General features: G+C 38.0%; 1 non-coding gene across 1 annotated transcript; it reads right to left on the bottom strand.

Annotated features, from left to right (window-relative positions):
• Positions 1 to 5,180: 5,180 nt before the first annotated feature.
• On the bottom strand, positions 5,181 to 5,253 carry TRNAT-GGU (transfer RNA threonine (anticodon GGU)). The gene has a single exon. It is a non-coding gene; the product is annotated as a tRNA-Thr (tRNA).
• Positions 5,254 to 14,266: the final 9,013 nt, after the last annotated feature.

Here is a 14,266-nt window from a genome sequence, read left to right as displayed (position 1 = left end):
GGCGCGTTCCAGTTATAAGAGACCTAAGCCTATATTGCGCGATTTAAAAAGTTAGGATAGTTCGCAAATCGCTCATACGGGGTTAGGGGCGCTGGCGGCAGCCCCTAAGATGGCGGCGAAAATTCAAACCCAAACATCTGGCATTATTTTTCGTTTCACCTTTTTGGGCCAAAGGTATTTTTTCCAGACAAAAAAGGTACGTGTTAGTAAATTGAACGTCTTGTTAATCTTTTGATACGGAAATAAGGCCATATTTGGAAAAGCTTGGCCGTTCCCCTTTAAGGACGACAATATTTTTAATTAGATGTCCTTAAAAGTTTTAAATTATTTTTTGTCGGGTAATGTTTACTTTGTGTCATATCTCAGATTACTTTATGTAGCGAACTATCCAGTCATTTCGAGATTATAATTATCATTTCTAGTTTATGTAAAGCCATTTGACTTTCAACATAAAAATTAAGTAACTCAGAAAATGCTGACAATCCAACACTACTGTGGTCATAGAGTAAACCACTCACATAGAGTGGTAGGCTATCAGCGAAACTTGTGAACACTTTTCGTACGTCTTGTTTTCGAGGCGGAAAATAAACAAGTTCGCCTATAGGTAATGTACAATATGTAGATAAAAAAGGAGATTTATTATCTAAAAATATTTAAAAACAACAGCATCGCTCTTCGGACTATATTTATTCACGCCTCGAAAACAAGTTGGCGCGCGTTAGATTAAGGTTTCATGCGCTTCCATAGGGCCTTCCATTCTATACGAGTGGGTTACTCCGTGGACACTGTACCTCTAACCGGACGGGAAAAGCTGTAGCTTCCACCATACAAAATCACCTGCCACCGCCACCGTTTCTCTGTAAAGGGGGGAGGTCCAAGAATTTAGAAAGTTTCGGGCTGTCAAGGCTATATAATTCGTCACGTGGTCGACAAAACGTTCCGTTTGAAAGGGGGGTTTACATTCTTCCGAATGACCTTGACGGCCCTGCGAATCGAGTGCGGCCGACTATTTCAGCTAATACGAAGTAGGACGCCAACGGACAGTGAGGGGGTACCTCTTTTAGGCTGCTTTTCCCGTTCGGTTAGAGACACAGTGTCCATGGTTACTCTATGACCGCGGTTCTTTGTAAAATGAAAAGGCCCCAAAATAATTTTTTTATGCACCAGAGATTTTTTTTCAAGCCTATAATATAATTAAAAAAACTTACTGATAAGGTAGGTCAGTTCTTTACTCAAATATATTTATTGCCATAGATTATGTATTCAACCCTACTGAATTTATTATTATTATAATGACTGAAACATCGGATTTCAATTGCGCGAGTGAAAGTTCAGACTCGGACTTTGAAGAACTTCACCGTCAAAGTGAAACGACGTGAGATAGTTGAATGAGAGCCCATCAATACCTTCGACACAATTAACAAAGCTAAAAAATTCTTGCAACAACAGAAGGAGTAGAATTTTAAATGTCAATTTACTTCAAGTCAAGGACAAACAATTAATTATGTGTGTCTCCACAACGAAACTTGCTCACATTCTAAAAATGTTTCATTAAAAGTAATCTTTAATACCTTTTTTACACCTTTTTGGTATATTTATCCTTCCTAAATTGCACTTTTGTACTCAATTAAAGGTGTAAATGACAGTATTGTTTTCATTTTTAAAGGTGTATAGTATCACTTATTACTGATTGTATTTCATTTTATATTTCATATAGGGTTGTCGAGTGAACTCAAGGCAAATTCCAGAAAAGACTCTGAACTTGGTCCAGCTGCAAAAAATGTTCCTATTGGTGAAGAAAACCTGGAAGACCACGAAAAGCCAATATCAACACGGCTCTTTAAGTAGACTAATGATTATGCATTTTAAAGAAGTTACTTCAAATAAATAATTTTTGACATGTGGTATTTTATGGGGTTAATTTATAATTTATCAAGCATATTTTTTTATAAGGCGAGTGTCAGTAAGGGCTAAGAAATAAATAATATAGTGTAAAGTAATTAAACATATAGGGACGATTAATTATATGCAATTTATCACTCGTGAAAAAGCAGATAGTATACCTGTATGATTTAAACCCGGAATAATAATACTCAAGGATTATATAATTGGCGAATAAGTAGATTAGTCCATTATGAAAGGGATAATAAAGCTAAACCCTAAACAAATTGAAGAAATTTAAAAACTTACTAATAGCTCGTACCGATAGGTCTTCGAGCAAACCAAATGACGCGAAACTCGGACCAAATAGATCTTCGAGTGAAAAACTAAATTAAATTAAATTAAAATCTGGCTTGCGACTATAACACCGAATAGAGAAACTAAGCCTAAATATTAAAAATTTCAAAACGAGTTGCATAGCAACGGAAAGCCGAATAGGGGGAGAGTGTTGGAGATTAGTATATACGCAATAATAATACTAATACTCACATTACAATTACACTTTTGTTTTGCGGAAACCACAAAATTTAATCTAGAGAAGCGATCTTTTTGGTAACATCCAATATCAGTTATCTAAAGCCATATGGGTGAACATGATTCCATGAAACCCCCTGCTTTTCGGCCGTGCACCAACTTTTCAATGCGTCTGCTGGGGAAAATTGAATCCTGCTCCGAAACGTAGCTGATCGATTATCAAAACACTAGGAAACTCTCTCAGTTTCGGATTCTAATCTACCTCAAATAGCACGTGGCAGCCATTTACTCTCCAAACATCTCTCTTTTTGCAACGCGATTTAAGCTGTCTTCAAACATAAGCTCAAATACTCTTGAATTAATTGAATGAGGGAGTGACGCTCGAAGGCAAGGGTAAAGAACTATGAAATGTTTTAGAGAGGCCCACCAGGTTGAGTCAATGTTATTCTAGCTGCATGGAATGAGAAGTTATAAAACCTAGCATTATTTAGTTAATTATGATTAATTGAATGTCTTGTTTTTCTAATGAAGATGATTGGAATCTCTTTTAAGTGAAATTTTTCAATTAATTTGATAACACCATCCTTTCCTTTCGCCGGGAGTTTCCCCTGTATATCAGTGTGAACCTGCAATTCAACGAAAAGAAATGCATTCGTTAGAACTTAGTTTATGCTAATGGTAAACGTCCCCAGCGTTAAAAACTTCAATTGAAATTGAAATTTCAGCTCTAACTACTAATGACCCTTAAAATACGGCTAAAATATAAAAGTGTATCACAAATTTCCACGTGTGATTCCAGAGATTGACCATAATAATAATAAAAAGGCGATGTTGTATCTAATAAATTTATCAACGTAAAACTAAATTCAAAAGAGTAACCAAAGTTAATCCAGATCGCAGTTCAATATCAAAGGTTGTGGACGAAATTTAGCAGCAGAATGAGATATCTGTCTAAATGAGTCCTTGTACCATAATTTCTACTCCTCACGTAACGTTCCGATCCTAGTATCATTCCTGATAGAAACCGTTTTATTTCCTCTGTACCAGAAGTTCGCAAAGTCCTTAAAAGCTAAGGTACTAAAGGTCCTCTGTAGTTGACAGCATACTTCACGGGTTTCTCAAGAGACGTTCTTCAACTTTAGCTCAAGGCTATTCAGTAGAGGCTTTCCATCTGCCTTTCTCAGGTGCAGGACTAGTATCTGGTTCATGTTCCCCCTTAAACAACGGGTGCTCAAAATTTGCAATTTCGAAAAGCGCTATTTTGTATGTCGAGATTAAGAAAACTATTTATTGCAATCTAATTTATTAAGAAAAACTTATTGTACTTATTGTAGTGAAATATATAAAGAAAAAAACTAATTGTTCTTACTGTAGTGAAATGTATTAAGAAAACTATTTACTGTAGTGAAATGTATTAAGAAAACTATTTATTGTGGTGAAATGTTTTAAGAAAACTATTTATTGTGATGAAATGTTTTAAGAAAAAATACTTATTTTACTTATTGTAGTGAAATGTATTACGAAAACTGTTTATTGCAATGAAATGTATTACGAAAACTGTTTATTGCAATGAAATGTATTAAGACAACTACTTATTTTACTTCTTGTAGAGAAATGTTTTAAGACAACTACTTATTTTACTTATTGTAGAGAAATATATTAAGAAAACTTTTTATTGTAGTGAAATGTACTACGAAACCTATTTATTGTATTAAAATGTATGAAGAAAACTATTTATTGTAGTGAAATGTAATAAGAAAACTATTTTTCGCAGTGAAATTTATTTATTTATTTATTATTAGTTTTAAGACTTGCGTATAAGTATAAATAGTTGAAAGGAATGCAACAATATTTAATTTGCACAAGAAAAAAATATTTTGAAAACCGATTTAAAAGAGTATTTTAAAATATTTAACCATTCAAAATATCATAGCAACATATATCAGTTCAGCAATTTGTAGGATATTTTACCATTCGACATATTTTCCAAAAATCCAACTTCAGCAATTTGTAGAAAATTTTATTAATTCACCTTTCATATGGCAACTTACAACCTTTCGTCTTAAGGAATGGCAATATTTCATGTTTTTCATGAAAAAATTTGTTTGTCTAAGTAGCTATTGGTGTTTCTCTGTGAAAAATCTATGAAGTTTGAGTTTCTGTATGTTACTCCATGATAAATCTATAGAACATAAGTTTCTGTACGTCTTTCTAATACATAAACCTTTAGAAACTGAATTGCTGTATGTCTTTCTCCGTGATGATTCTGTAGAATCTGAATTGCTCTACGTGTTTTTTAAAGGAACATCTGTAGAATTTGAGTGGCTGTACGTGTACCTCCGTGATAAATTTGTAGAATCTCAGTTTCGGTATGTGTTTCTTCTTGGAAATTCTGCAGAATCTTTTTTCTGTACGCGTTTCTTCGTGATAAATGTGTAGAATCTGAATGTGATTTTCTGTGTGAAATCTATGAAGTTTTAGTGGCTGTATGGTTCCCTCCATGAAAAATCTGTGGAAACTGAGTGTATTTCTCCATTGGTACTTTGTTGAATCGGAGTTGCTGTCGTGTTTTCCTGATATTAGGCTTAGTAAGGTTTTGGAGTGAAATAAAACTAATCCGTTCGGTTCTATATTTTAATAAACAACTACCTTTTTACAATTTATTTATATTATTACGCAGGAATTAATAGAATTCGAAGTTTCATTTAAATCAAGGAATACCTCTGCGTATTGTTCCATACCAGAGTGACTGAGAAAAATCATATCACCTCGGGCAGGAATCGAACCTACGACCTTTGGGTTACCGTCCCAACGCCACTACCATTGGACTACCGAGGCCACGAATAATCAGGCCTCGGACATCCAATTTAATAATGACTCGATCTGGTTCACATTATTGACGGGATACATTTAACCCGTTGTTGACGGTGCCGTAGCATTTTACGTCAACTAATTTATAACAGGACCTTGATAGCCTGTAGTCAATAATGTGAACCAGATCGAGTCATTCTTAAATTGGATGTCCGAGGCCTGATTATTCGTGGCCTCGGTAGTCCAATGGTAGTGGCGTTGGGATGGTAACACAAAAGTCGTAGGTTCGATTCCTGCCCGAGGTGATATGATTTTTCTCAGTCACTCTGGTACGGAAAAATACGCAGAGGTATTCCTTGATTTAAATGAAACTTCGAATACCTTTTTACAATTTCAAAACGCGGGCTTTTCGAATTCTCGCCTCTTTCCGCGCGCCAATTCAAAAAAGCCCCAAATGTCAAAGCCTTCCCAATTATAAGCAATATATACATATTTGAGGATATTACATTCCTCCCTTAACCAAACAATTTTTTTAAGCAAAAACGTCCGTATGCAATAAATACAAGTATATAGAATGAATATAACATATATAGGGGGTTTTTTTTTCAATTATTGGTGTACCGTTTAGGGGGTTTAGTGTTTTCTCGTAAGTTCCGGGAGGGACTAAGGGCGTCAGTCTAGCTTGAGTATCAGGTGGTCCAATCGGAGTCGAATTTATGGGACTAGCGTTGTGTCGTCCCTGGGAACCTGTTCGGTTCAATATGTTGGTTTCCGCTTGTACTTGATGTCGTCTCGGTTTGGCATCATCGTAATCGTTTTCGTATATGTCCCGCTGTGAAATGAATTTGTCGCCCGTCTTAAGTAATTTGATCTTGTTTGCTCCAAATTAATATATCCGCACCCTTGACGCCAATGACTTCCCAAGGGTTGGAGTCAAGTAAGGGATCAAATTTAGTCCTTTGAATCAATTTCGGTAATACTTTATCACCTATTTTAATTTCGTGGGCGTGAGCATTATGTCGTCTATCAGCGTTTCCTTTCATTAAGAGTTTCTTTAAATTGTCTTGTTCTCTTACTTCCACATCTTGTGGTGACTCACGTAGTAATGCTGGGAGACGCGTGTTAATGTCGCGGTGAAAGAACCAAAATGCGGGTGATTTCTCTGTTGTTGGGTGGGTGGCTGCGCGAAAGTTTAGCAGATATTTTGGTAACTTTGATTTCCAAAATACACCGTCCAACATTGCAGTCCTTATTACTTTCGCCAACATCGGCATTTGACGCTTGATTAACCCGTTGGCTTGTGGCCATCTTGGCGTGACTCGTTGGTGAGTGAATCCGTACTCCTTGTAAAAAATGGGCAAAATCATGCGCATTGAAAGGCGCGCCATTATCCGACTTGACCTTGACCGGTACCCCAAAAAGCGAAAAAACGTTTCTCAGCGCGTTCTTTGCAGCGGCGATATTTGTTGAAGGGATAATTGTTGTTATAGGGCACCGGCTGTATTCATCTGCCATTACCAAAATGAAATCGCCGGACGGGGTAGGTCCAATGTAGTCCATGGACACGGAATGCCATGGATATTTCGGCAAAGGTGTCATTTGAAGTGGTTGATATTGGTTATTAGGGGTAGTTGCTTGGCATGGAAGACAGCTGTCTACCAGTGTCTTCACTTGTTGATTGATATTAGGAAACCAAAGTTTGTCACGTAGGGCCTGCTTCGTGCGGACTACTCCAGGGTGCCTTCGTGAGCAATGGCGATTGCCTTGCTTTCTAGTGACTTTGGTAGAATGACTTGAGTTCCTCATAGGAGTAAGCCGTCGACTTCCGTTATTTCGTGCCTAATCTTCTTGGAGGCTTGCCACCGTAGCAGCCCGTCACTAGCGAGTGTGTATGTGTCCCATTTGACAAAATTTTGTATCGCTTCTTGCACGACCATTAATATTGGGTCTTTCGCGGTTTCATCTTTAACTTCATTTATGGTTATGGCGTTAAGAAATGGTTCGAAAAGTGCCGCTACAAGTAAATCATTGTATTGATCCTCTTCGGTATTTAAGTATGGGTGCCTTGATAAATAATCCACCGGGTTTAGTTTCCCTGGTTGGTATCGTACTTCGAAGTCATATTGTTGTAGTCTCAAGATCCAGCGCTGGATTCGTATTGCAGTTAGTGACCTTGGATTATTAAAAATGGTCACAAGGGGTTTATGATCTGTAAGTACGACGAATTCAGAGCCGGCGACAAACGAATGATAGTGTTCACAACCAAATACGATTGCGAGAGCTTCCCTTTCAATTTGGGAATATCTTTTTTCTGTGGTGGTGAGAGTTGGTCTGGAAAAAGCTACGATTGTCTCTTGTCCCATTGAATCTACTTGTGTAAGCATAGCAGCGAGCCCGAACGGGCTTGCGTCCACATGTACAGTGGTTAATTTGTTTGGATCAAAATATGACAATGTGGTTGCCGTCTTCATGTGTCATTTTATAGTTCGTAGAGCATGGTCGTGGTTGGAAGTCCATACCCAGTCGCTGTTTTTCTTCATTAGGTTACGAAGTGGCTGGGTGATTGTTGCAAAATTCGGTATAAACCGCGCGCAATAATTAGCCAAGCCTAGAAAACTCCTCACATCATGTACGTTTTTGGGTGCTGGTAGGGATTCTAAAGCTTCAACTTTTTTGGGATCTGGTTTCACTCCGTCACTCGATAATATGTGTCCGTAGAACGTCAGGGAATGTTTACGAAATTCACATTTCTCTTTATTGAGTGTAAGGCCACTTTCGTTTATGCGGCGTAGGGTTTCCGTGAGTTTCACGTCGTGATCTTTTTGGTCCAGTCCGCCAATTAGGATGTCGTCGCTTGTATTTATCACATTGGGAATGCCACAAATTATATTTCCAATGGATTTCTGAAAAATTTCCGCCGCACTGTTAACTCCAAAATTCAGCCTTTTGTAACGGAAAAGTCCGATGTGAGACGAAAACGTCGTAATGTGTCTCGAAGCTTCGTCGAGCTCAAGCTGATGGTAGCCTTTGTTTAGATCTAGACGGCTGAAAACTGTCATCCCATTCATTTGGTAAATGATGTCCTCTATTGTTGGTGACGTATGACGTTCACGAAGTATGGCTCTATTTGGCTCTCGCATAACAACACACATTCGGATTTGTTCTGCATTATTTGGTTTTGGTACTATGACTACAGGCGACAACCAAGTTGTTGGCCCCAAAGCTGGTTCAATGATGTAATTTTCGAGCAAATATTCCATTTCTTTTTTTACTTGTGGTCTTAGATGGAAAGGTATTCTTTGGTGGTGAATGGCAATTGGAGGCATCGATGGATTGACATGTAAATGCGCTTGAAAATTTTTAAGTTTGCCTATGCCGTTGAAAAGACTGGGGTACGTATGTACGATTTCATCAGAGTTCTCCTCGTTGGGTTGACGTAGGGAATTCACCCGTGGGAGTAAATTTAATTTCTTTAGAGTTGGTGCGCCGATTATGTTGTACGCAGTTTTACTAGGGTGTAGTACATGGAAGGGTTCGGAAATGGAGTATTCGTTGAAATTAATGTCAGTCGTGAACTTCCCAATTAACGGCAAAGGTTCTTGAGAAGCGTATGGGAGCACTTTGACGGATGAAGGGTCAAGCTCCGGTCTTGGTTGAAGTCGCGAGTATGTTTTGTAGTCTAAGATATTGACGCACGCACCTGAGTCTTGAAGGGCAGTAATCTGCAATCCGCCGATATCGAAAATTTTCGGTTTGTAGTCTCCAATTCATGGTTGTCACGAGAGGCGTCGACTGCTGTTTCCCCAGAAGTAATCAGTGTGCAAATATATGACACGTCATAGTCGTTTTGTACGTCGTCATATTCTCCCGTATCGTCCCGCGACTCATCGACAGTAATGGCTGCTGCTGGAAATTGTGTATCACCTTCATTTGCCTTATATCGACACACTTGTTCAACATGGCCGACTCTACCACACCATGAACAAGAGTCATTTCGTGCTGGGCAAGTGTTTTTTCCCTGTGGGTGTGGAAATGTACCGCCACAGTTGTAGCAAATAGCCGTGAATGGAAGCCTATTGTTGAGACCAATCGGTGGCTGTCGAGAAGTCACTGTTCGGCGGTTTTGTTGTCGTGTTAATGGTCATATTTGTTGTTGCATAGGTTGGAATGGACGATTGTTAGGTTGGAAAAATGTGGCTTGTTGATATGGCTGGAAGGATTTGTTGATGAGGGATAATGGAGTTCATTTGATTGTAGTTGTTGTAGTGGGCGAGTTTCCTGGTATGTAGTTGGTTGTCGAGTTGCTTGATGTAGTTGCGGTTGGTTAGAATTGAGTTGGTTGTTTACTTGGTACGTTAGCAGTGGATCTGATTGGTGTAGTTGTGGTGTAGCACGCTGTAGAAGTCAGTATGAAGTTGTAGCTTGAGCACTGAGAGCGTTTGTAGTAAAGTATTCTTTAGTTTCAATGAGATGCGCTTGTTCCTCGGCCAGATCGTATGATTGTGCTATGGTAAGGAATTCGTCCAATGCGAGCGCTGGCTCGCGTAATGCCTTTCGTCGAAGCGACGCGGACGTGCATGTTTTGACAAGGTGTCCCAGAATCTCCTTATTCGAGTCGTGAAATTCACAGGAAGCTGCGAGAGTTCGGAGTCGCACAGTATACTCATCAATGGACTCATTTTGTAATTGAGTCGCTTGGCGGAATTTGAATTCCTCCACTACAGAATTTCTTCGCGGTAAAAAAGTAGTTATTGAGTACGATTGCTGCTGTAGCGTATTCATCGAGTTGAGGAGCAACGGCCGCGGCGGCTTGTTGAACTTTTGCCACTGGGTGGCCGGCTAACTGGAGTGTGTCGTAAATATAGTGAACTTCTTGTCCAGCGTAGTACAATAGCATAGATTTTTTCCTATGAGGATCAGTGATGGCGAACGCGTCCAAAAATACGTCAAACCGGTTGAGCCATTTCTTCCAACGAAACCCGACATCTTCCCGAGATTCTTGAACGGCAAATGGTGGTATATTAGGTGGTGGAAACGCCATCGTTAAAAGTAAAGGGGTTCACGATTATTCGCTGGTAGAGGATCCCATCACCGTCGCCAATGTCGTGTTTTCCTGATATTAGGCTTAGTAAGGTTTTGGAGTGAAATAAAACTAATCCCTTCGGTTCTATAGTTTAATAAACAACTACCTTTTTACAATTTCAAAACGCGTGCTTTTCAAATTCTCGCCTCTTTCCGCGCGCCAATTCGAAAAGCCCCAAATGTCAAAGCCTTCCCAATTATAAGCAATATATACATATTTGAGGATATTACAGTTGCTATCTGCTATTAAATCTTGTCCGCTACTACGTTTAATCATATTTTCGGGGTTTTGTAGCTAAAAATATTATTGGTACATTAATATTTCACTAGCGCACAAACCATTTATTTTACGCATAGCTAATAAAACCAGTTGGCATTGCCAACTGCCCAAAATATACTTGAGTTTGTCTGTTATATTTTTATTTTCAATATAGAGGCATGAAATTCAATGGCTCTGGTGAAACTATGACCCTTGTTCGATTCCTGGTCAAGACTAAACTTAATATTTAAATAATTAATTAATTTTAATTTTAATTTAATTTATACATATTAAAGATATTATAGAATAAATTGACGTTAATACGTTTTTAAAAGCGTAAAGGGAAACGGACTATGTATGATCGTTAAGTTTGTCGGTGGTTCAGTGGTAGCCAAGAAATAAAACCCGTTTTCAAATATCGGTCGCCATATTTAATTTTTCAATAGACAAGCCGCAACATTTAAATTTCGTTTACGCAATAATTTAAATCGAACACGAAGTTTCGATATCTTTAAATAAGAACTAAAATGAACCAGTTGGCAAGCCAACAAGTACCTCTCCTTGGAAGTTTTTCTAATTTTCTGTAAAGCGTAAAATATTTCCGTCGTTCTGAGGTATAACGCTCACCTGTCGTGCAGGAGGGCTCGGGTTCAAATCCCGCCCGGTACTAACGCCATGACAAAAAGAGGGCTCATTTAGAAAAAGCTTTTCCCTAATTACAAGAAACTGCAAACGAGATGGTTATACTCTGCCCCGAAAATGCGTACGCGTTCGCAGCCCAGACAGGCAGACCCAAAGACAAACCCACAAACAGACGCGGTGATTGTAAAAACTTCATTAACTATTAACATACGTTTCCGCTTAAGATGAAATTCTCATTTTCAGTGAAGCAGGAGGGCCCGGGTTCAAATCCCACCCGACGCTTTCGCAAATTGATTATAAGACGAATACAATGAAACTTGTTGTAAACCCTGCCATTTGGATGCTACGACGTCTAACTTACACTATAGAGCTCGGTCAGTCCCAAAAGTCAAAAAATTTAAGTTGGAGAGAAGAAACCCCGTACATACAAAACACAAACCAACAAGCACACAGAACACATAAACATTACACCCACTCTCGCAAGAACCATTTTCCAAAATTCAAGTAACGGTGATTACGGTTTATACACTTCGTACTCATACTGCTAATGCTAACACGTTTCCGCAGCCAGACAGACAAACACACCCACACAGGCACGGTAATTGTTAAACCGTTCCTGAGGAACATAAATTCCTCAGAGAGATAAAAAATTATAAAGGATATTATTTTTGGCTAATTGAATGATTTTTCCAGAAGAAGCTATTTTAGTTGGAGCACAAAATATATTTAAATCTAGAGATAATTTAAGGCTGCACAGGATTCTTAAATTTTTGTTTATTTTGCTACTTAACTAGCATCAACATATACCATATAATGTCTCGTAACTAAATTTAATTTTGTCAACACTGATTCTAGTAAGAAAGTTTCCACGGTTCGTTACACATATTTTTGATTACCAAAAACTAAATGATAATATTACAAGTTGGCAAGCCAAAATATACCTCTCCTCGGAAGCAATGTCCCTAGTGGTATTAAATTCTCGAGACGTCCCTTAAAGATATCTCCGCAATTCAGAGTTATTTACTAAAAACGTAATCCCGGTTCAATCCCGCCCGGTATAAAATTTTAATTGTAAAATAATTGAGACGAAACAACCGAGTTTAATTTATTCAGAATAATATAAATTAAGTAGTTACAACAGCGAGTTAGACGTACTAAAACAAAGCACAATTGAATTTAAACCTATTTACAGAACAAGATTATCAGTTAAATATAATACGAAGCAAATTTTAATGAAAGCAATATATACAACGGGTATTTGTATTTTTCTCGCTTAAGCAGCGTTCAGACTATGTTAAAATATTACGTTAGCATCGGTCGTGTCGTTTCGGTTATGTTGGTCGCGTCGGTTCGTTCATTTCACTGTTCAGAAAGAAACCAACCTTGCACGGAGATTAACATAAAAGGTGATTGTTCATCCAATCAGAGTTCATTAATAACGGCGGAAAAAAAATAATTTTTTATCCACCTCTGATTGGTTATAGTATTTCGATGGTTCTAAAGGTCGCCACTACCTAGGGTCAGCGCTGATGAGGCATAAGGCTAATTGTCTGCTATGAACTTTTTGAGCTTTAGGCAGTCCGCAACGAAATGAAAAAATGGAAACGACACGCGCGAAAATTTAAAGTCTCTGTTGAGAAGTCTGAACGGTGTAAGGAATCGAAAGAACCGACACGATCGACGCAAACGTAATATTTTCACATAGTCTGAACGCTGCTTTACGACATACTTGCCGCATCTTTAACGCGCATTTTAATTCAACACTTGCCCTTGATGAATATACCGTCATCTGGTAGTGGACGACTCGTAAACTTCCTGTTGACGTTGTGACACATACCGCGTGAAAAAGACCAAAACCGTTAAATTTCCAATATCATATAATGACTCGCACACCCAGGAAATCAATTATGTCCAAATATCCACACCAATAAAAAATGAATTAACAAGAAACGAAAAACTTACCAATCACAAAGCACAGAAAGCCCCTTGACTAAATAATAAATGACCGTAGACGGAATAGTTAGGGCTCTTTATAAATAAAACAAACTAACCCGATGGATGAACTGCATTAAACATCTTAATCAGTCGAGAAAATGTTTAAAGAAATTACGAAGTAATGACGGACGACCCAGTTAAAAACCCAGACCACTATGTAAACAACTCGATATTTTCTTCATAAACGAACTATTACCCTTGAAAACTAATACGCTAGATAAAAAAGACTGAAAAAACGAAATAAATTACAAAAAACTAACGGGTTATACCCTTTAGCCTTTTTATCTGCTGACTGCGCTAAAACAAGATTTGACCTTTAAATTTTCAAACGTAAAATATTTATACTTTAAAAAGTTCACAAAAATCAAAAAACAAAGTTCAATAAACAATATATACAGATATTGTATTCATACGTTAGTAAAACAAGACGTACGACGGTCGGAATACACACAATCCTTCTAATGTGTTAAGTTTGTTTGAGCTATTCACAGCAACCTGCAACGCCGGTATCGCAACCAAAATATATCCACGGTCACACATATAAACATATTTACACTTATTTGTTACTTCTAGTCATACTTGGAAAGCATCGAAAATTTCTTCGATCAGTGTCACTTTTATTTTTTACTTCTGATCACACTTATTTGTTACTACTAGTCAGCCGTTGAGTGTCACACTTATTTCTTCTAGTAACTTATTAGTTACTTCTGATCACACTTATTTTTTCTAGTAACTTATTAGTTACTTCTGATCACATTTATTAGTTACTTTTGATCACACTTATTTGTTACTTCTGGTCATACGCCGAAGACTAGGCCGATCAGTGTCATACTTAATTGTTACTTCTGCTCATACGTTGAAAGTGCGGCCCACTCTGAACGGCCTTGAAAAACGCCAGAGGGAAACGGGCGCGTAGACCTCTATAAACACGCGGATTTACAATGTTGGGAATTGCGGGGGTCCGTATACGCTGCCCAAAAAACCTTACTTAGAATTAAATTTAAGGAACGTATTTGCAATTCTAGGTTAAGTGTAAACCACAGCTATTCAAAAATATAACTT

Source organism: Leiobunum rupestre, chromosome 2, assembly GCF_980474605.1.
Source record: "Leiobunum rupestre chromosome 2, qqLeiRupe1.1.hap1, whole genome shotgun sequence".
NCBI lineage: Eukaryota > Metazoa > Arthropoda > Arachnida > Opiliones > Sclerosomatidae > Leiobunum > Leiobunum rupestre.
The sequence above is the reverse complement of the archived record's forward strand: the minus strand, read 5'-3'. Positions and strand labels throughout refer to the sequence as shown.